Source organism: Pleurodeles waltl, chromosome 8, assembly GCF_031143425.1.
Source record: "Pleurodeles waltl isolate 20211129_DDA chromosome 8, aPleWal1.hap1.20221129, whole genome shotgun sequence".
NCBI lineage: Eukaryota > Metazoa > Chordata > Amphibia > Caudata > Salamandridae > Pleurodeles > Pleurodeles waltl.
Window position 1 is genome coordinate 1,016,992,982 of NC_090447.1, and position 24,432 is coordinate 1,017,017,413.

Consider the following 24,432-nt stretch of genomic DNA (forward strand, 5'->3'; position numbering starts at 1 on the left):
TCATGCTCTGTCCTGTTCCTGGATCTCAGGGTCCGCTTGCGGGGTTGTTCTCCTTCTGCAGAGGGTGGGATGCTGGTGTGGTGGTCCTGTGGCGGGGCGTCCTGTCCACTAGCGCCGGCGTAGGTGGTGGGCAGTTCATCATCCATGCTAGTGTCAGGGGCCCCTTGGAGTGCTACGGTGTCCCTCATGGTGTTCAGTATGTCCTTCAGCACCCCTACGATGGTGCCCAGGGCAGAGCTGATGGTTCTGAGTTCCTCCCTGAACCCCAAATACTGGTCCTCCTGCATGCGCTGGGTCTCCTGAAACTTGGCCAGGACCGTAGCCATCGTCTCCTGGGAGTGGTGGTATGCTCCTATGATGGAGGAGAGGGCCTCGTAGAGAGTGGGTTCCCTTGGCCTGTCCGCCCCCTGTCGCACAGCAGCCCTCCCAGTTCCCCTGTGTTCCTGTGCCTCTGTCCCCTGGACCGTGTGCCCACTACCACTGCCCCCAGGTCCCTGTTGTTGTTGGGGTGGTGGGTTATCCTGGGTTCCCTGTAGTGGTGGACACACAGCTGATTGACGAGACCTGGGGACGGAGGTATGGGCCCGCTGGGTGGGTGCTGTGCTGGTGTTTCCAGAGGGTGGAAGGTCTGTGGTGGCCTGTGACTGGGTGTGGTGAACCGTCTGGTGACGTTGGGTAGTGGTCCTGCAGGGGTGTAAATACATGATTATTGCATCTGTGTGTGTCATGGTTTGCAATGGGTGGGTGAGCGTGTACCCCAGTGCTAGCATTCCTGTGTGGGGGCTTGTGTGATGATGGTTGAGGGGGGTGTTATGGGTATGTGCAGTGGGCATGCTCTAGTGAGGGGTGTCCATGCTTTGTTGTGTCATGCAGGGCTTGGTGTTGGGATGTGTGGTTTGTGTTATTAGTACATTAGTGAGGAGTTGGAGTGATAGGGGAGGGGGTGAGAGTGGGGGTCTGTGATAGCATGCAGGTAGGGTCAGGGATATGATAGTTAAGATTTGACTTACCAGAGTCCATTCCTCCACCGACTCCTCAGAGGCCCTCAGGATGCATAATGGTCAAGACCTGCTCCTCCCATGTTGTTAGTTGTGGGGGAGGAGGTGGGGGTCCGCCGCCAGTCTGCTGTACCACGATGTTTTGTCTTGAGACCACGGAACGCACCTTCCCCCGTAGGTCGTTCCACCTCTTCCTGATGTCGTCCCGATTCTTGGGTGTTGTCCCACTGCGTTGACCCTGTCCATGATTCTTCGCCATAGCTCCATCTTCCTAGCTATGGAGGTGTGCTGCACCTGTGATCCAAATAGCTGTGGCTCTACCCGTACGATTTCCTCCACCATGACCCTGAGCTCATCCTCGGAGAACCTGGGGTGTCTTTGCCGTGCTATGGGGTGGTGTAGGTGATGTGTGGGGTGGTGTATGTGGTGATGAGTGTGTTGATGTGTAGTGGTGTGTTGTGTTTTGTGCGTGGATGTTGTGTGGGTGATGGTGTTGTGTGCCTCTGTGTGGTGGGGTTGTCAATGCTGTGCAGTCTCTCTGGCCTTTGTCAATAAGTTTTGGTTGTAGGGGTTTGTGGGTGATGTAGGTGTGTGTTTTATATTGTTTTGGGTGTGTGGGAGTGGTGTTTGTATGTGTATCAGGTGTGTGTATTTGGAATTGTCCAATGTGGTGGTGTTTTGGAGATGTGTGTGTATTTTGAGCGCAGCGGTGTGTACCACCAATGGAATACCGTGGTTGAAAGACCACCACGTGGATTCGTGTGTCGTGATAGCATGGGCGTGTTTCTGTTGGCGTGACGGTGGAGGATTTGTTAACGCCAGTTTATCACTGACCTTTGGTGTGGCGGACTTGTGTGGGTGTCTGAATTTCGCTGGATTCCGAGATGTGGGTCATAATAGCTGTGGCGGATTTCCACAGCCGCGGCGGTGTATTGGCGGTCTTCTGCACGGCGGTAAGCGGCTTTTACCGCCAATGTTGTAATGACCACCTATGTCTGGTATCTTGTAGGAGGGTCTCCAATGTTAAGGCCCTGGATATTTTGGGCCAGTGATGCTATTTTCTCCACATCAAGATGAAACAAAGCCTTGTCTAGGGTACCTTATCTTAGTTTCCCCGAAGACTCAGTCCAGTGCTTAAGAGAGTATGAAGATTGAACTAAAGAGTACCATCAGTCTCCTGGGGGTCATCTCCTGATTTCTCTCCAGTAGCTATTTCATCCAGTGTCTTCATCTACCCTGGCCTGTTCGGTGAGGTGGATTCTGGCTGAAGCGGGAATTGATACTTAAAAATTTTGAGCTCATTAAGTACAAGTTGCCATGGCCTCAAACAGTTTTTCTAGAATCACAATTACAGGACATAATGAGAGCAGCAGTCTGGTCAGCAGACTATACATTTAAAACTTTTTATTATAAACACTTTTTTAGATGTAGCTTCTATTGTGTTACAACAGCTTTAAACAAGCAAAATCCAAAGCCTCTGGTCCTAACATAGAATGAAACATTTACTATTCTATTAAGGACACGGTTGCGAGGATTATCCCACCCAAATATTCTGAGTATTTCACCCAATTGCTCTTTCATGATGTACTTTGTCATTGCTATGATATATGTTAAGATATATTTTCACTGATGTGATTTTCATTTTTAAATTATATTGTTCTATGTAATTAATGATAAGAATTGAGTGTTATCGGGTGACTTAAACTGATTACTGCAGAATGTCACAATACGGTCATTTCTGTTTTTTCACATTTTCTGATCAGAAGACCGGGTAATTAGGATGAGGAGGACTTTGTCTCCTCACATCGGACCTACTCACCAGTCAGTTTCGTAGGACAACATCGAACCCATGTGTTGTGGGTTCCTTGGGAGGAAAGGGATTTCTATTTGAGTAAAATGAAAAGAAAAGACCTAATTTTGTGCTATAGACTTTTATGCTTTCTTTATTACTTTCTTCGGAGCTTTCCAGGCTAAGAACAATCAACCAAAAACAAATTAATCCTTTTGCTTCTTTTGTAATTCTTCTCTATTCTTCTTATGCTTTTACGTCTCATGGTTCTGTTTCTTTAGTCGGAATCTTTTCCCCTTTTAGTTCCTTTCTTCATTATTCCTTTTTTTATTCGTATCAGAGGCTCCTTGACTCTTTTCGCTGGGGTACCGTTTTCTAGGTCACTCGTTTCAGTCACGGCGTGGTGGTGTCCCAGGGAAAGAGAAGGATCGGGAAAAATCAGGTAAGTGTTTGTTTACTGCTGTTATTATCACCAAACAAACATAAAGGGGAAAGAAGGGTGAGGGTCCAAGGGCCGTGCAGGAGAGGGAAAACGTGAGAAACCAAATTAAGCACGGTGCCCGTGAAAACGTGCAGGGAGCGGTGTGTGGGCCTCATAATGCTTTCAAGTGCCCGGTTCTCCCTTTCTCCCTTTCTTCACTCCGTTAGTACCCCTCGTCCCTCCTCCCATCTCCCCCAATAACCCTGTGTGCCCGGACGTGCCGGCGTTTTAGTTCCGGTTTCGTTTTGTGTTCTTTCAAAGCTGATATCTGGGTTAACCCTCCAGTCACGGGTCCATTCCAAGGCACCCCCGGGGTATGTACCTAAAGACCCTCAGATGGTATGAATGTTGTGACCCTGGTACACTTCCCCCCCATGAGAAGGGCTGTTGGAGACCTTCATCCATAGGATGTCGAGAGAGGAAGTCTGCTGTTGTCATCTGGGAACCCGGAAGATGCTGTACCTGGATGACAAATGGTTGAAGCTCCATAAACCACCACAAAATCCGTGGATTAGTGTCCTTGTGTCTGGCCAACCAAGTGAGAGGAGCATGATCGGTGAAGAGAGTGAACGGATGTCCTAGCAAATAGTATTGAAGTGTTTCAATGGCCCACTTAATGGCTAGACACTCTCTTTCTTTAATCGGATAGTTCTGTTCTCTGGGCATTAATTTCCGACTAATGTAAACAATGGGGCAAAGGCTTTCTCCGTCAAGTTTCTGAGACAAGACTGCCTCGATTCCAACATCCGAGGCGTCGGTTTGTAGAAAGAAAGGTTCTGTAAAGTCAGGGCATTGTAATACAGGTTCTGTGGTTAGACTCTTCTTCAAGGTTTCAAAACTGTGATGCTGGGGGGTCGTTAGGGCTGTTATTTTGTTTGGGTTACCCTTTTTTAACAGATCTGTCAGGGGTGCAGCAATTGTAGAATATCTGGATATGAATCGTCGGTAGTACCCCACCATCCCTAAAAAGGAACATTTGTCTTGTTTTGAGGTTGGTTGTGGTAAGTCTAGGATGGCTTGTACTGGGGTCGTACCTATCCATTTCCTATGTTATACCCTAAATAGGCAATGTTATCCCTCACCAGATTACATTTCTCTGGGTTCACTGTTAGTCCTTTCATGTATTTCCTCCTCGCATGCCTAGTTGCCATTTTGTGTTTATCAGTATTTGAAAAATCCCTGCAAATTTCAATTTGTGCCTGTTTTAGCTGTCTTGGTGCCAATGTTCAAAGGCCTGAAAGAGCACTTAAATAGTTCTAAAAGAGTTCTATTTTAAATACTCCAGAATGACTTTGTGTTTAGGCTGCACAGATTGTTCATGCACAGTGCTTAAGCTTACATCTCGTTCTCGCCTATTGTTCAAGAGCAGTTTTGTTAATCAAGAATGTGTGAATCTGTGGATTAAGGAAATGCTTGACCAGCCCAAAAAAGTGATACCATTTTAATTGTTAGTTTCTGAAAATGATAACAACAATTATGGGTTGAATTAAGATTATGTCAAGATTATGTCAAGAGGAACGTCATCATCAAAAAAGAGATTTACAGCACAAATATTTCTACTTATTTTGTAGAAACGGTTTATTGTTTAACAGAGCTTAAAAACATATATACTATATTGATTTTAATACATATTAAAAAGCAACATGAGCATACGAAATATGTAGTGACCTTATTTCCTTGCAATGAACTACATGTCTCACTGCTATAATGCTCCCATGATAAAATGCCCTCATGATAGAATTGTCCCAGGAAAGAATGCTTCCATGCAACCAGTGAGGAGTTGTTATGTTTGGAATGTACGTCAGTTGCTACACTGGCCATTGTGTCTCCAGCCGCTCGGGGAGCAACATAAATAAAATTCAGGGTCCGAATGTGACAGAAAATAGGCCTGGGCACCAAATAAAAGTGCAGCCCTCAGCAAATCAGATAGCTAAAAAAGTAGCCTCTGCTTGAAAATCAGGGAAGTTTTGAACTTGTAAAGAAAGGCTGTATGAGTGGTTTTGCAGGAAATGGAAGACTGCATGGATCTGAGCTTGCTGCAAGCAATGATTGTTTTTATATCATAGAAATCAACAGTAAAGACTGGCTTAGCAGACTATAAAACAGGCCCACAAACAGCAAAAAACTGGCCCACACACTGGCAAATTATACCAAACGATCAGACACAGCCTGATTGCCCTGTAGGCCAATTCTGTTTGTGTATGTGATTCTCATCAACAGGTGCAGAAGTTAACATTACAAAGTAGCAACCATCATCTCCCTAGTGTTAGAGATGTTTGTGCATTTATGGGTTTGTGCAATGTTTTCAATATGCAATATGTGGTTTTATACACTGATATAGTACTGTTGATCATTAAAAGCTTCCTATAATGTTTATAAATGTGTTGTGCTTTTCTGACCCTCATTAACTAGGTATCAATTTAGGTCTGGCAATCATTTTCTTTTCAAAATAGATATGACCTTCGTCACCCTTGTCACTCCCCTATACATTTCATTGTTCATTATTCTTGTAGCACACAGTCAAGGAGAATAATATTTGTTTCTTTCCATTGTCATTGTCCATGCTGTTCTCGATGAATCTTCCCTGGCTGCTGGAGATTTTCAACTTCCACTTCAGCGACTATGTCCAAATGTAGAAATCTTCACCATGGCTTCGACTAAGGTTCATCTGACGCTTGCAGCCTGGCCCCACTGAACTTTACCTTTTGAGACACCTGTTCTAAGAATTTCTTCTAAGCCTGAAGGTAAGCACTGACCGAGCCCAGTTTACTTCTTGTGTCTATTGCGGTTGGACATATATTTTTACTTTGACCCAATCTTGCATGACGCTTTGATCTTTTAGGCACTAGTTTTTATTAAAAACATTGAAAATTCATTACTCTGATTCTATTGATTGGATTTTTGTCATTTTTGTCAAATTACTTAATAAACTTCATTCTATTTTTGCAAATTGGTATGGAATTTTTCTTGTGTTCTATTTTCATGTTGGTGCTGTTTGTGTTCTGCAGAAATACCTTACACATTGCCTCTAAGTTAAGGCTGACCCAAGAGTAAGCACAGGTTAATTTAGTGACTTTTGTGGTTCTGGATAAAAAATTTGATATTGAGGTGACCCCTTTGAAAATTCTTCCCTAGTTTTCCCTGGACTATTTTCTCCCTTTTCTAAATATAAGAACGCTGCCTTCCTTTTCACGTCATGGAGATAGAGCTGTGTAACTTTGGCATCCTCAGCAGGGCTGAGCTGTTGAAGCTGTGCAAGCTGATGGGACTGGAAGAAGACAAGAGAGTTACCAAATTGGATCTCTGGGTATCTCTCTGGGCCTTTGAGGGGGTGCACAGGTATCAGGCTACCTCAGGAGAAGATGATGATGGTAATGAGGAGGAGGGAGCACAGAGGACGGGGGAGGAGAGGACCTACCTAGGCTCTTGAGCTGCCAGGAGAGACCAACTTGACCCCAACGGATCACCAGGAGGCCCAGGATGGAGTAGAAAAGAGCATGTTTGCAGGGACCAGATCTCAGAGGAAATGGAGGACAGCAGAGAGGAGAGTAAACTGAAACTAAAGCTGGCCAAGATAAGAATGGAGGAGAAGAGGCTGTCCCATGAGGTAATTCCCAAGGAGCTGGACATAAAAAACAAGCAAGTGGGGCCCAGCAATATTAGTGGCACTGCGCCGGCAGTACCCACTGAAGAGGAGAGAGTCTGCATCCCCAACGACCTGGTACCCAGTTATGTGGTAGGAGATTAGATATATATATATATATATATATATATATATATATATATATATATATATATATATATATATATACACATATACACATATATATATATATATATATATATATATATATATATATATATATATATATATATATATATATATATATATATATATAAATGGGTCTCACCATATGAGGTAGATCTGAGGGTACATAGGGTCCCAGAAGAGGTACATGCCTACAGTAGGGAGGGACACACTCCTTACACTTGAGGTAAACTTGAGGTAAAGGACCAGACAAAGTAAATTCCCATGAAGGCATTCTTCTTTTAAATTTTGGGCTGACTACTGAAACATACCGTCAGAGATTTGGAGACATCCACAAACTCCCAAACCAGTCCTGGGTCATCTTCTTACGCTATACCAGCAGGCACTGGTTGACTGGGTGAGGGACAGCAGAGTGAATGATTTTACTGGGCTATACAGCCTAATTTTGGAAGATCATAAGCTGACTGCCTGCTTTACTGAGCTGTGCTAACACCTGGTAGAGAGCAAGCTGACTGATCCATAGAAGCTTGCTGTGGAAGCTGGTCTCTGGGTCAGTGCCAGAGTGTCCAAAAATGCACCTGGGGATGGAGACTCACAAAGAGTTGGCCACGGGTCCCTTCAGAAGAAGAACTGAGGAGATTAAAAAAAGAGTTTTCTCAAGTCTCCCAAAATAGTTATCAAGGCAAAGAGTACCAATGTCAATTTAGCCCCTTTAAAAATGTTCCTTGTTAAAAAAACATAGCAAGTCTGTCTGCAAGTGCAATGAGTGTTATGAGCATGGACACATTAAAGGTGATCCTAAGCAGGCGCAGCCTCCTAGTCGAAGCCAAACCCAGGGGTTGGCTAGTGTAGTGCTTGGGGAGAAGATGGCCCCCACTTAGTGTTGGGGAGATCAGTGAGGTTACCTTAGTGTCCCTGGGTGACAAGGAGATGGTGCCCGAACACCACATACCTTCTAATACTTCCAAAGGCAGGCAGTGGGCCACCATCAATGGGCAGAGGGTGGCAGCTCTGAGGGACACAGGAGCCTGTATAGCTACAGTAAGGTGTCATCTGGTGTCCTCAGAGCCAGTGATACCAATTACTTTCCACCAGGTTGTAGTAGCAGACAACCGGGAATACCACTACCTTGTGGCTTTGATTCCCTTTGAATAGGGAGGGAGGTTCAGGTATTCTGAAAGTTGCTGTGAGCCCTGCCATGCTTGTGGACTGTCTGTGAGGGAGTGATCTTGATTACACTGCCTGGAGGGAAGTGGAGCTCAGGTCACATCTGGAAATGCTGGGGTTACCTGAGTAGGTCTATACAACTAACAGGTCCATGGAGGCCTAGGAGGGGGAGTCAAGGAAGTATGGTGCCTGGAATAATGGCCCAGACAGCTTCTAAGAGAGAAAAGGGCTAGGGGCGTGGGATCCAGTCCCTAAATGTCTTATTGTACTGGTGGATGGGGCACTGGAGGAAGCCACCCCAAGCCTAACAACAAGGACATTGCCTACCTTGGTGACTTGCCTGAGCTTCCATGATGGCAAGCAGATGGAGGGCCTACCATGGAGGAGCTCTCTAAGGCATAGAGGGAGTGCCCTATCCTGGAGGGCATGAAGTGACAAGCTAAAGTCCAGGCAGCTGGTGACATCGCTGGAGATCACCTTATATATTGGGAGTAGTACCCTGACTTTTCTATGGAATGTATAGTCCAACATATGCCTAGGTCAGACCACTCCATTGGTGCTGGTCTATCCAATTTCTTCCACCTTAGTGATGAGAACTCACAGGAAGTTGGGTAGTTCTCCCCACTTTCAGATGGAGGGACACTTGTTAGACCTGTCAGTCTTTGGATGGTCATCTGACACATATTTTGCCTATTACCTCCTATTTTTGGTGAAGTAAATGTTTGTTGGCTTTATGACTCTGTTCACTTTACCACCACTAATCAGTGCTAACATGCTTGTGCTCACTTCCCTAAACATGGCGTGATTAGCATGCGCCTAACTAGCATAGTAAATTTGCTTAGGAGTCCCTTGTAGGACGATATACCACATATGCAGGGCCTTTAAATTAAATGCTACCAGTGTGCAGGGGCAGGTGGCCCCCGGCATCTATTTTGTGTAAAGCCCAGGGGAATTGATGGTCACGGGGCTGCAGAGATGCCGGCCGGCCCTCATGCTCACATATGCCCTCATTATGACCCTGGCGGTCTTCTGAAAGTTTCTGGGGGATCCTTCAAGGGGGGCTGAGAAAAATGAGGGCCCAAAACATCTTCATGAGATTCTTCAATCTATTTAACACTACCACAGCCCGGAACTGCTCCATGGAATTACCCCAAATGTGGCAGAAAGGTAGGTCCAGAAAGCCCACTTTTTGTGATTTGGTGTAAATCCCTTCAGTAGTTTTAGAGAAATTAGGGCCAGATGTAGCAAACGTTTGCGACTCGCAAACGGGCAGAATCGCAAATTGCGACAGTGCAAAATCGGAAATGGGATGCAAAAAGCCCATTTCCGACTCGCAAAAAGCGATGGGACCTGTTTGCGAGTCGCATCTGTTGCGACCCCATTGTGCGACCCGCAAATTGCGAGTCGCAATTTGCGAGTCGCAACCCATATGCAATTGCAACTCGCAAATTGCGACTAGTCGCAAAAAGCCCAGTTTGCATGTCCCATTTACCACTAACTCAGAGCAGGTGGTAATCATTACCAAAGTATAAAAGGAGACCCAGAAGCCATCTGGGTTACTCAAGATGGCAGAGATATACCTGATAGCAGTGAGGAGGAGAGTCTACGCAGCCCAGCAGAGGAGGAGGAGGGGCCACAGACAGGAGAAGATATATAGAACAAGGCAGACCCTTTTCCAGCAAACTGAAGAGGAGATCTATGATAAATACCGCCTTAGCAGCACAGCCATTCTAGAATTAATAGATTTACTAAAGCCACAGCTAGAACACAAGACCCTGCGTGGCTGCGCCATCCCTACGCATGTGCAAGTACTATGCGCACTGCACCTCTTGGTCTCAGGGAGCTATCAGGGGGTCATTGCCGTGGCAGGTGGGGTATCCCAAAGTGCAGTGTCAAGGTTCCTCAGGGCATTCCTAGATGCCTTAGTCACGCACAGGTCTCACTTCATATACTTACCAAGGAATGAGGCAGAAATTAACAGCACCAAGCTGGACTTTTACCGCATTGCCCACTTTCCCCATGTCATTGGATGTGTAGATGGGACACACATTCAAATATGCCCCCCTGCTAATCTGGAACACATTTTCCGCAACAGAAAGTGTACCCACTCACTCAACATACAGGTTGTTTGTGATGCCCATTACGTCATCACGGACATCGTAGCTAAGTTTCCAGGCAGTACCCATGACTCATACATTTTTAGGCATAGTGGGATACATCAACGCCTGGAACGTGGGGAATTTGGAGACGGATACCTCCTAGGTAGAGCCACAGACACTTGCAGACATACACACAGGTCACTGTGCACGACTATCTGGACTTCCTAACAGTGTACTTTTGTGCCCAACAGGTGACAGTGTATATGCTCTAAGGCCATGGATCATGACTCCGTTTTTAACACCAAGAAATTAATCTGAGAGGCAATACAACAGTGCGCATAAGAGGACCAGGAACCTGATCGAGCGCACCTTCGGACTCCTGAAGGCAAGAATCAGATGCCTCCACCGCAGTGGAGGCGCCCTCCAATACACCCCCCTTACCGCATTCAAAATTGTGGTCGCATGCGCCATCCTCCACAACATAGCCACCCGACGTGGGCTACCTCTCACCGCTGCAGACCCAGATCCTGATGATGAAGAGCAAGAACAACCACATCGCCATCATGGGGATAGGAGTCTAGCTAATCAAGGCAGACTGAGACGGGACCACATTGCAACGCAATATTTTGGACGGTACCTGTAAACTCCCACCATACTCACCCATTAACCAAACACTCCTTTTGTTAAGTGGAAGTAAAATAACTGTTTTAATAATGTAATGAATGAACTATATACAAGATGAAATTGTCCATGGGCAGGGAAATGCCAACCAGTCATGTGGCACATTAACGGCATGTGCCACATTTATTTCTCCTGGCTGTTCTCTAAGATCTCCTGCCCCTCCTGCCAGCCTGGCTGGTCCCTGCTGCGTCCATGGTGCTCTGCCTACCACTCCTTAGCACCCTACTGTCAGTGGCAGATACACTGATCACTGTGGAGCCCTCTTCACTGTCTTGGGGTGTTTCCCCGGTGGCCCTCGACATCTCCAGTGTCTCCATTAGTTCTATTATGTGTGTGAGACGTCCCAGGCCCCTGGCAACATCCCCAGCAAAATGGCCCATCTCTATTTGCAGGCCAACTGTCCTCCTCGACAGGCCTGTTGTGTTGATGGCTAGCCTGCCGATCGATGTGGCCATCCTGTCCAGTCTTAGCATTATCTGGCGATCTCTGCGCCGCCCAGCCTCTGCCTGGCCCAGCAGTCCGCCCGCCAGTTCCCTGATGGCAAAGGCAATGTCCCCAGTGTTCTGGCACATCAGGTCCATGCGTCTGTTGAGGTGCTGCATGCTTGCATGGTTGTGTCTTACAAAGCGGTGCAGCACCCCACTAATCCTGCCCAATATTCTGTTCTGCAGGCGCTGACCCCGCAGCAGATGTGCCTCACTGCTGGTTGGAGGAAGTATCCGGGATCCAGATGCTCTTGCCCTGCGACGCCTGCGCAGTGGTGGCTGCCCTGTGCTCCCACCTGTATCCTCCCTGGCTGTTGCTGGGGCAGCTCCTGGCGTTGTTGTTGCAGCAGGCGTTACCACTGCAGGAATGCTGCTGACTGTGCAGGTGGGGGTGCTGGAGGGTCCTGGGGTATCCTCCTGGGCCTGGGTGCTTGGGGTGTTGGGGGTGTCTTGCTGGAGACCTGTGGGACATGGGGAACACACTGTCAGTGTCTAGTATCTATTGCACAATTCCTAATAAACATTTGCCTATGAACTGCCTATTTGACTACATTTCCCATAATGCATCATTCTGGCTTTTTCTACCCTGAAATGGAACTAATTTGGTTGTGCATGCACCTGTGTACATGGTGGGTGGGGTATGACATTGATAGGGGTACAGGCTTATCACATGGCACTCACCGGTTGATGTGCTGGGCTCTGAGGTGTCCAGGTCCCCAAATCCACACACTGCCTCCGGCTCAAATGTTTCCTCAATCCTTTCTTCAAGGGGTGTGGGTGGTGGCACAGATGATGGTCCCCCTCCAGTGCCTCTCATCTCCCAGAGCCTTTCTGCCACCCTCTCCTTGGTCCGGGAGCAGAGGTCATACCACCTCTTCCTTATGTCCTCAATTGTCCTGTGGCTCACACCCAGGGAATTAATTTTTTCTTGCATTTCCTGCCAGATTTTCTTTTTGGTGGCCTCAGGAACAGTGAGGGCTGCTCTCCCAAAGAGCTCATCATGGTGCTGACAACATTCCTCGGTCAGCACCTCAAGCTCCCTCTCAGAAAATTTGATTTTCCTTTTTCGTGGGGTTCCCTCCATGGCTGCTGCTGCTTGTTCAGTGTGAAGACTGGCAGTTATAAAAGGGTGTGGTCCAGCCTCCTCCCAGGTGTATTAGTAAACTTCCTGGCTGTGATGTCATCATCATGTGCCAGGAAGTGTTTCCAGAATGTTCTGGTGTGCTTTCTGGAGTGTTCTGCTGCACCTGCAAGCAATTTTGAAGGTACTCGCAATTTGCGACACCCACTCGCTAATTGCGAGTTCGTTTTTTGCACACTCGCAAACAGCGACCTTGCAATCTGCGGACTCGCACACAGCGTTGCGAGTCCGGCTGCGAGTCGCTAAATCGGACCGGTTTATTTCCTGGCATACCAAATTGCGACTCGCAAAATGCAAGTCGCAATTTTTATTTTTGCTACATCTAGCCCTTAGAGTTTTAAAAAATAAAGATATATAGGGATGTGGATCGTCCACGGATCCAACTGTCCCCATACTGACATCTGATTGCATGCCAAAACTTCCTACAGGAAGTGTTGACAACCATCTTGGGAAGTGAAAAAAAAAGAAAATGGGTTGGTGTAGGGACACCCTAACCCATTAGTGCTGGTGTCCCAGAGGGTTAAAAAGCATTTACAACATTAGAAAAATCCATGGATTTTTTTCTGATGCTTTAAAAAAATGGGTGGTTTCTGCCCTTTTCCTTTAATTAGCCCCCAAGTGGGCCAGGTCCCAGGGGCATTGGGGGCTTTAATAAAGGATGAGGGTGCACAAGGTCCTCCTTCGGGGCTTCTATCAGCCCTGGAGGCCGCCACCACCCCGGGATGATCAGAATGAAAAATGCTGGGGGGCTGCCTGGCCACCCCGCATCCCATGGACCACCACCTCCATGGGGAAAAATATTACTTTTATATGGGGGAGGCCCCATCTAAGAGATTTCTTTGCACCATTTTTTCAGGCACCCTAATGGGGGACAGCCCCCTTTGCATACATTATGGCCCTCATTACAACCCTGGTGGTAAAGTCCGCTGACTGCCATGCCGACAGCCGACAACACACCGCAACGGAAATCCACTAAGGGTATTATGACCAACACTTAGAAATCGTCCACAATACAGACACCCACAAAAGTCTGCCACACCAAAGGTCAGTGATAAATTGGCGGTGCCAAAACCCACACCGTTACTGCAACAGGAATACGCCCACACTATCACAACCCACGAATCAACGTGGTGGTCATTCAACTGTGGTAAACCATTGGCGGTACACACCGCCACGCTCAAAATACACACACACACTTACAAAACACAACCACATTGGACAATTCAAAATACACACACCTGATACACATACACACACCACACCCACACACCCAATCCAACATAAAACACACACCCACATTACCTACAACCCCTTACAATGAACATTTTTGAAGAAGCAGAGAGACAGAAAAGCAAAGACAAGACCAGCATCCAGAGGCACACAACACCATCACTCATACACAATCCAAGTACAAAACCCCACACACCCCAAAACATCACCCCACACATCACCTCACACATTACTCACACCACATCATGGCACCTCAAAGACACCCCAGGTGTTCTGAGGAGGAGCTCAGGGTCATGGTGGAGGAAAACATCTGGGTAAAGCCACAGCTATTCAGATCACAGGTGCAGCAGACATCCATTGCTAGGAAGATGGAGCTATGGCAGAGAATTGTCGACAGGGTCAACGCAGTGGGACCGCATCCAAGAACACGGGATGACATCAGGAAGAGGTGGAACGACCTACGGGGGAAGGTACCGTCAGTGGTATCCAGACACCAGGTAGCCGTACAGAGGACTGGCAGTGGACCTCCACCTCCTCCTCCACAACTAACAACATGGGAGGAGCAAGTCTTGGCGATCATGCATCCTGAGGGCCTCGCAGGAGTAGCAGGAGGACTGGACTCTGGTAATGCAAATCTTTCCTACTATATCCACCACCCTACCTGCATGCCACCACAAAAACCTAGCCCTACCCTCACACCCATCACTCAACCACCTCACATATGCCCCACTATCACAAACCCACCCATCCCAATACCAAGCCCTGCATGTTGCACCAATGCATGGACACCCATCACAGACCTGCATGGACACCCATCACCAAAGCATGTCCAAGGGAGAGACTCCCAGGGCATACAATCACCACTCACAGAAGGGCCAAGGCGATATTGCAAGCACAGTAATAGAGGCAAACACACCCATTTCACAAGATGGCACACACAGATACAATAACAATGAATTTACACCCCAACAGGACCCCTGCACAACGTCACCAGACAGGAGGTGCCAGCCATATCCAGTCCCCCCACAGAAGAGGCCCACAATGACAACAGCAGCTCTGCACGCCTGGCTCAAGATGACCAGCCAAGGCCCATCAGGGACCTCTGGACAGTCGGTTCCCCTGCCACAGTCCAAAACCACCACAGAACCTCCCCCCTCAGGAAGCACCACCCACCCAGTGGGCCCATGCCACTGTCCCCAGGACACGTCAATCAGCAGTGTGTCCACCACTACAGGGACCTCAGGCAAACCCACTAACCCAAGACAATCAGGGATCTGGGGTCAGTGGCAGTGGGCACACGGTTCAGGGGACAGAGGCACAGGATAACAGGGAAGCTGGGAGGGCTGCTGTGTGACAGGGGGAGGACAGGCCCAGGGAACAGACCCTCCACGAGGTACTCTCAAACATCATGGGAGCATACCACCATTCCCAGGAGACCATGGGCACGGTACTCGCCAAGTTTCAGGAGACCCAGCTGCTGCAGGAGGGACAGTACCTGAGGATCAAGGAGGACTTGAAGTCCATTAACACCCCCCTGGTCACCATTGCAGGGGTGCTGGCAACATGGCCAACACCATGAGGGAGACAGTGGCATACCAACAGGCCCCTGACACCAGCCTGAACGAGGAACAGCCTTCCATGTTCCTAGTAGACAGGAGGTCCCACCACAGGACCAACAGGCCACCAGCACCCCTACCCCCTGCAGAAGAACCACCCCCCAAACGGTCCCTGCGATCGAGGCAGAAGACAGAGAACATTGCCAAGACCCCCACCAGGAAATAAGACTCTCCTAATTGTCACCCTTGTGTTCCCACTCTGTCACCCTGTCCACCTTTAGCTGACATTGCTCCACTTCCTATGCCCCATTGGACAATGCATCTGTGATACCGAGAGACTGGACTCTACTATAGACCTTCCTCCACCATCACCCCAGCCCCTTCCGCATGCCCCAATACACATTAGCCCATAAATAAACACCCTTGAATCACAAACTAATCTGGAGTCAGTCTTTACTTTCGCAAATGTATAATTACAACTTCTTCCACAACTATCACTGTAAATGTTCATTTGCACATACCAATGTATGACAGTTGTTGGGCAGCAGTAAATATAACAGAAGGCAGAATGAGGTACCCAGATCTGTGGAATGGAAAGCCAAAGTGAACTGTCTGTGTCCATACACAGAGGTTAAGAGGCTGACTTATACAATGTCCTACAGTAGTCAGAAATGAGATGAGTAGTGCCAGTCTCTCACCTGTGTCTGGAAGTACTAGATGATGATGTTGTTTCGGTTGTCAATATCTTCTTCCTCTGCCTCCTCTTCCTCACTGTCCACAGGCTCCACAGCTGCCACAAAACCATCATCAGGCCCATCCTCCTGCAGAAAAGACACCTGGTGTTGCAAAGCCAGGTGTGCAACATGCAACATGCCACGATTATCTGGCACACCTTCTTTGGTTAGTAGTATAGGGAGCCACCTGTGAGATGGAGGCACCGGAATCTGGCCTTTAGGAGGCCGAAAGTCCACTCTATAATATGCCTAGTTTGCCCATGTGCCTCATTGTAGAGTTCCTCTCCCCTTGTCCTGGCATTCCCCACTGGGGTCAGTAGCCATGAGAAGCTGGGGTAACCAGAGTCACCTGCAAATGTCGAGGGAAATCTGTTAGACACAAACTAACCCTTAGTGACTACTCCATACCCAGACACCTATTCATACTGTGTGGAGACCTTGGGCTCACCTCTTAGCCACACCCGGTGCCTATGGAGTTCACCCGTCACATAAGGGATGCTGCTATTCCTCAAAATGTAAGTGTCATGCACAGAGCCAGGATACTTGGGGCCATATTTATACTTTTTGATGCAAAACTGCGCTAACGCAGTTTTGCGTCAAAAAAATTAGCAGCGGCTAACGCCATTCTGAAGCGCCATGCGAGCGGCGTATTTATTCAATGACGTTAGCCGGCGTTAGCCGGCGTTAGCCGCCGGCGCTGCCTTGTGTGCGTGAAAAAAAATGACGTACACCAGGCAGCGCCGGCATAGGGGAATATGGAGCTTGGGCGCCAAAAAATGGGGCAAGTCAGGCTGAGGCAAAATTATCGCCTCAACCCGATTTGCACCATTTTGTTCGACTCCCAACCCCATTGAAATGACAGGAGTCATGCCCCCTTGCCCAATGGCCATGCCCAGGGGACTTCTGTCCCCTGGGCATGGTCATTGGGCATAGTGGCATGTAGGGGGGCACAAATCAGGCCCCCCTATGCCACAAAAAAATAAAAAATAAAAAACTTACCTGAACTCACCTTTATGTCCCTGGGATGGGTCCCTCCAGCCTTGGGCGTCCTCCTGGGGTGGGCAAGGGTGACAGGGGGGGTCCCTGGGGGCATGTGAGGGCACCTCTGGGCTCCTTCCGAGCCCACAGGTCCCTTAACGCCTGCCCTGACCAGGCGCTAAAAAACTGCGCAAAAGCGGCTAGACGTCATTTTTTTTGACCCGCCCACTCCCGGGAGTGTAAATACGGCGCACATGCCTCGGAGTCAATTTTTTAGACAGGAACGCCTACCTTGCATATCATTAACGCAAAGTAGGTGTCCACGCTAAAAAATGACGCAAACTCCATGGACTTTGGCGCTAGACGCGTCTAACGCCAAAGTATAAATATGGAGTTAGTTTTGCGTCGGAATTGCGTCAAAAAAAACGACGCAAATCCGGCGCAAACAGAGTATAAATATGCCCCTTGGTATTCACATGAGAGATGTACTGGTCTGACAAACACACCATCTGGACATTCATAGAATGGTAGCTTTTTCGATTTCTGTACACCTGTTCATTTCTGCGGCGGGACACCGTTGCCACATGTGTACCATCAATGGCCATCAATGGCACCAATTATGTTGGGGATATGTCCCAGGGCGTAGCTTCACATGTGTTTCAGCAGGGCTGACAACACTCTGGTCAACACGTTAGAAACAATTGGCTGAGACATCCCTGATGCCATGGCCACTGTAGTTTGAAAGGAGCCACTTGCCAGGAAATGGAGCACTGAAAGGACCTGCACTAGAGGGGGTATTCCTGTGGGATGGCGGATAGCTAACATCATGTCTGGCTCCAATTGGGTACACAGTTCTTGGATTGTGGCACAATCAAGTCTGTAGGTGATAATGATGTGTCTGTCTTCCATTGTCAACAGGTCCACCAAGGGTCTGTACACCGGAGGATGATGCCATCTCATCATCTGCCCCAGCGGATGTGCCCTATGGAGGAGAATGGTGAGCAGAAGGTCATGTACCACATAGATTGCACAAGAGTTTTTGCTGTAAATCCGTGTGTGGCATACTTTGTCTGTATTTCTGCCAAAATGTGCTGTGACGCAGTTAGGTGCCATGCCATGTGCCCCCCTGCACTGGCAGCTGCCTGACCTGTAAGAAGGGACAAGGGGAAATGAGGTAACTGCACTGGCGCTGTGCAGCGTTGCATTAGGCGGTCGAAGACCACCGCACAATTTAGCATTGGTTATCATCGGGCCCTATGGGTTCCAGGAGCCAATGACAAGCCACGCAGGCAGTGATGGTACGTATCACCGTGGACGTGACCGCCAATTTCTATCTGTTCACTCACTTGATACCTGAACTTCAACAGGAGAGGACCTACACTGCAAGTGCTGCTGTGACCTCAGTCTGGAAGCGACAATGGCTCATGTGTCTGGGGAAAGGGCCCCTGCCTTCACCGCAGAGGAGTTGGACAAACTGGTGGATGGGGTACTTCCCCAGTACACGCTACTCTATGGTCCTCCAGACAAACAGATGAGTACACTGTGAGCATGATGCGCGGGCCATGAATGTATGGAGTGGTGTGGATGGAAGATACATGTGGGGGGGGCTGAGCCCTGCATGTGAGGATGGTGAGTGTATGTGTGTCAGGGTCAGGGCATGGGTGGGAACTGGTGGGCAATGAGTATGACGGTCCAAAACGGAGAGTAATTTCCTTTCACCCTGTACCTTTCCTCTAGGTCAGCGCCCACCAGAAGAAGGGTGTTTGGCGTGCCATTGCCTAGGAAGTGAGGACCCTGGGGGTCTATCACAGACGGAGCACCCACTGCCACAAGGGATGGGAGGGCCTGTGCCGCTGGAGCAAGAAGATGGCAGAGGCTCAGCTGGGGATGGCCTCCCAACGTGGAAGGGGTGCCCTTCGCACCATGACCCCCCTGATGTTCCGGATCCTGGCGGTGGCATATCCGGAGTTGGATGGGCGATTGAGGGCATCACAGCAGCCACAATGGGGTGAGTACAGTCTCATTCAGCTGACTCTGCGTGCTTTACGATGTGTCTGGGTGGGTGTACGAGGCTGGCCGATCGATTACACCAGACTGCTGTTTTTTTTGTTTTAGGTAAGTTGCCTTTATTGATCTTTTGACAGTATAAATAATGTGGTTGTTGGATAGTTTTGTGGGTTGGAGGGTTTAAATGTCTTTTCCTGCTGGCCGCTACATCTCGTCTTCTTCTTTCTTTTCCTTCCAGAGGCCTCGCGGGAAGCGTGTGGGAACAGAAAAGAAATAGATACGGTAAGTGTGTGGTTTTCGCCTTCCTCTTTTCTTTTCTCTCTATCTCTTCTCTCCGCTCTCTTGTCTCACTCCCTGGTTTCCCTATCTTTCTTCTCTGTTACTCTCCTTGCTGTCTCCTCTTAGACATTCTTTAGTCTCTTTTCCTGTCTTCCCCTCTGCTCTGGTGTTAGCGTGATTTCTCTTCTTTTCCTTTCTCTTACTCCCTCTTATTTTCCTCTCGTCTCTCCTTTTCTTTGTCTGCAATATTGTAGGTGCACTGGTCTCTCTACTGTCCTTGTCCTTTTCTTTCTCTTTGGCCTGTTCCTTTTGTTTCCCTTGGTTTCTCTTGGCTCCTTGTCTTCTCTTGTATTCCTTATACGATTCTTACACTTATTCCCTTCTCATTTGCTTACTTCTCTTCCCTCCCTCTTTTCCCCGTGCTCGTAGTGCAGTGCCCGTGTTTTCTTTTACCCGTCTCCTTCCACCTCCCGCCTCCCGCTCCTTTCTCCCCGTCCCGAACTCCCGTACCTGGATGGGCCACGTTTCTCCTGAAGCGTGACTGCTCACTCGCTTGCTCCCCGGGGCCAGCGATCCTCGTTTCTGCAACAGGTCTCCACGGTTCTGGATCCCAGCTTCTGTTTGCTCTTCCGAAGAGCAGTTTCGGCGTCGTCCGGGTCAGCGTCCTCCGTGGTCCTTCATTCTTCTCCTCCTGTCAGCTCCTTCCAACTCCAGCTCCGAATCCCGTCGTCCTCCTCGTGAAAGGGAGGAAGCCTCTTTTTGACCATCTCCAGTTCCTGCGGCGGCGGCAGGGAACCAATGGGAAGTCCATCTTCCCGGGTCACTTCCGTGGTGTCAGGGGCAGTGACAGCACAAGCAAGATCAGAGTGTGGGTCGGACTGGTGCGTCCCATCACAAACACTCCCCCTAGAGAGCATCTGCCGATGACGCTCAGGAGCAGGATGTCAGGAGAGAAAGTCTGCATTCACCATGAGACGGCCCGGCGAGTGGAGCACCTGGAAAAAAAAGGTTGTACAGAGAGAAACCACCTTAGGATCCGAGGGTTGGTATCCTTATTGCGAGCCAGCCAGGTGAGAGGAGCATGATCCGTCAAGAGGGTGAAGGGAAGGCCACTGAGATAATAACGGAGGGACTCAATGGCCCACTTAATGGCCAGACATTCCTTTTCAATGGTAGGATAGTGCTGTTCCAGCGGGAGAAGCTTTCTACTAATGTACAAGATGGGGTGGACAGAACCATCCGGTTGCGGTTGGGACAACACAGCCCCTAGTCCTACTCCGGAAGCATCCGTTTGTAAATAAAAGGGGCTACTGAAGTTGGGGCAACACAACACTGGGTCAGTAGACAGAGCATTCCTGAGACTGATGAAACTGCGCATACAAGCCTCGGATAAGGAGGAAAAGGTTTTAGGTGATTCATTTCTCAGTAGGTTGGTAAGGGGCTCAGCTATGGTGGAGAACTGGGGTAGAAACCTTCTTTAATACCCTACTAGACCGAGGAAGGCACATACTTCTTTTTTCGATGTTGGTACCAGGATCTGTTGAATAGCTTTCACCTTCTCTATTTGCGGGCGGACCTGTCCCTATCCTAGGACGTAGCCTAAATATCTAATGGTGGTAAATCCCAGTCTATACTTCTCGGGGTTAGCAGTTAACCGTGCTTCCCTTAATGCTTGTAAGACTGCTGTTAAATGTTGGAGGTGGTCAGACCATGTGTCGCTAAATATCACAATGTCATCTAAATATGCTGCTGCATACAAGTGATGGGGACATAAGACCATATCCATTAACTTCTGAAATGTGGCGGGAGCTCCATGCAACCCAAAAGGAAGGACAGTGAATTGGTACAACCCGGAGGGTGCAGCAAATGCAGTTTTCTCTCTGTCTCCTGCTTTCAAAGTAATCTGCCAATACCCCTTCATCAGGTCTAGAGTGGACATGAACCTAGCGTGCCCTATTCTTTCCAATAACTCGTCTATGCGGGGCATGGGACGTGCGTCGAAATAAGTAAGTTCACTGACTCTCCTGTAGTCTACACAAAATCGAGTAGTCCCATCTGGTTTGGGTACTAATACCACAGGAGAACACCAGGGACTACTGGATGGCTCTATAATACCTGTCCGTAATATGTTTTGGACTTCTTGTTCAATCACGGTTTTCTTGGCCTCGGGAACTCTATAGGGTATTTGTCTGGCTATTGCCTCGCTCTTAGTACGGATACTGTGTTCTGCTAATGTAGTGTGACCGGGCTGTCGAGAAAAAATTTCAGTGTAGGACTTTATCGTCTGCGAGAGAGAGTTTTTATACGTCTCGGAAAGAGAGGTATTGATCTGTGGTTTACTTTCCTCCGGGTTTTGGGAAGGGGAAAAGGAGGGATATGGTATGTCTTCTCTATGGTCTGTTGTGATATGTTGGACTTTGTGTATAATATCAGTTTCCTGCCATTTTTTCAACAGGTTTATGTGGTAGATTTGTTCTTTATTGGGCCTATGGGGAAGAGCCAATCTATACGTTGTGGAGTTGATCTGCTCTAATACTTCGTATGGTCCTTGCCACCGGGCTAACAATTTATTTTCACTACTGGGGAGAAGGATCAGGGCCTTGTCCCCGACGTTAAGAGTACGAAGTACACTTCTGGTATCATAACCTTTCTTCTGTTTGTCTTGGGCTTCACGGAGATTAGTGTGGGCCTTATCCCAAACAGACTGCAGATTTTCTCTCAATTCTTCAGTATAAGTCAGGTGGTCTTTGGCTTCCTCGTCTGTCTCTTCCCACTGTTCGACTAAAATTTCGAGGAGAGTGCGAGGGGGTCGACCAAATAACAGTTCGAAGGGACTATGCCCAAGGGATGTTTGTGTATGTGTACATATCGCATAAAGTACAAGGGTTAGTTTCTTTTCCCAATCCCTTCCTTCCTCTGCAGTGCTCTTCCTGAGTAATGATTTAATGGTCCGATTGTATCGTTCCACTAGACCATCAGTTTGGGGGTGATATACTGAGGTCCTGATTTGTTTTATTCCCAAGGTTTTGCTGACTTCCCCATAAGTCGGGACATAAATGGGGTACCCTGATCAGTCAGGATCTCTTTAGGGAAACCGACCCTTGAAAAAAACTAAATCATTGCTTGAGCTACTACTTTCATGTGCATACTGGGGAGGGGAATTGCCTCGGGATACCGAGTGGCATAGTCCACCAACACCAGGACGTATTGTCTCCCTCTACTGGACGGAATGAGGGGACCAATAAGGTCCATCCCCACCCTAGAAAAAGGGGTTTCTATTACGGTGGGGGTTGTAATGGGGCAGGGGGTTGTGTGACAGGATTGTAGAGTTGGCATTTCTGACAATTTTGGCAGTACCTACGTATATCCCCGTAGATCCCGGGCCAGTAAAATTTTCGGAGTACCGCCTCCTCGGTCTTGTCCCTTCCGAGATGCCCCCTCGCCTTGGTCACCATGAGCTAACTGCAAAACCTGTGCTCGGTAGCTGCCAGGGACTAATAGTTGTCTCTGTTGGTCACCGCCAGACTGGGGTATTCTATATAAAAGGTGATTATGGATGTGGAAGGTTGGTCCTAACCCTACTTCCTCGTTACTCAGTGCCTTCGCCCATGCATGCTTTAAGGAGGGGTCATCCCTCTGACTCTGTCTAAAGTCACCTGCCACTGTGTATACCTTTCCCATGACTCCCGGTGTCTTAGCGTTTCCATAGTTTTCCTCCCAAAGTTGTCGTCTCTGGATCCTTTTCTGTTGTTTACTTAAATGTAGTTTGGATGGTTGGTTTTCGGCTACCTCTGTATCATAGGGTACTTCTTCCCACCATTTTTTCATCATGTGTTCCTCCCCTGCTTTACTTAACAACCGGGGAAAGGCCATATAGTCTGTCCCAATGATAATATCTTCTTCGAGGTGTGGCAACACCCCCACCTTGAGGGGTTCCTCCACGCCCCTCCACGCCCCTCCACTGAAACTTAACCATAGCTACCGGATAATAGGCTTGGTCCCCATGGACACAGTCGATTAATACATGGGCCTGGGGCACTCCTTGTCTCGGCCCCACCAGGTCTTGACCTATCACGCTCTGACTGCAACCCGAGTCAACCAGAGCTACCTTCTCCTGTCCATGAAGAAGAATAGGGAGGGTATATGTAGGTTTTGTCTCTCCTGCCCAGAATACCCTTCCTTTTGTGACTCCAATTTCCATTGGTTCTTCCATGTCTTTTTTTTTAGGACAAAACCGTGCGATGTGACCCCATTCTGAACAATGATAACACTGAGGTCCGGTCGAGGGATATGGGGTTTGGGCCGGATGGGGTATACGTACTTGTTCAGGTTCATGTGAACCCTGAGGTCGTGGGAGAAATCCTTTTCCTATACTGGGGCGCACAGAGGAGGGAACTGGATTTCTGCTAGGATGGGCTCTAAAATCCGGGCTCCTGTGAAAAGCACAGGCTAATTCAATGGCCGATTCATTGCTCAGCCCGGGGTGTTGGCGAACCCAGTTCCGGGTGGAAGTGGGCAGGGCATCCAGAAATTGTTCTAGTACTATGACATCCAACATCTCTTCACAAGTCTTTTCTGTGGGCAGCAACCGTCGCCCAGCAGCATGTTGGACCCTGTAATAAAGGGTGCGCGGGCTTTCCTGTAATAGCCATTTCTTGTGTCGGAACTTGGTCCGATAACTCTCGCTGTCCAGTCCTATTCTTTCTAGTATGGTCTTTTTGATCTCTTTATAAGGGAGAGTACCAGTAGGATTTATGGCTTGATAGGTTGCTTGCAACAGTCCGATTAACAGTGGGGCAATGTACTGACCCCATTTTTCTTCTGGCCAACTAGCTGAGCTGGCCACCCTCTTGAAATTAAGGAAGAAGGAGTCAGGATCTTCCTGGTCCTGATATTTTTGTAGCACACTACTTGGTACATTAGGATGTACCTTCGTGTGGGCAATGGTTTCCGTTAGTTTGCTCAGGGCAGTCTCGTGTACAAGTTGGTTGTTGGCCATGATTGTGGCCTGACTTTTAAGTGCGGTTTGTAAAGCCTC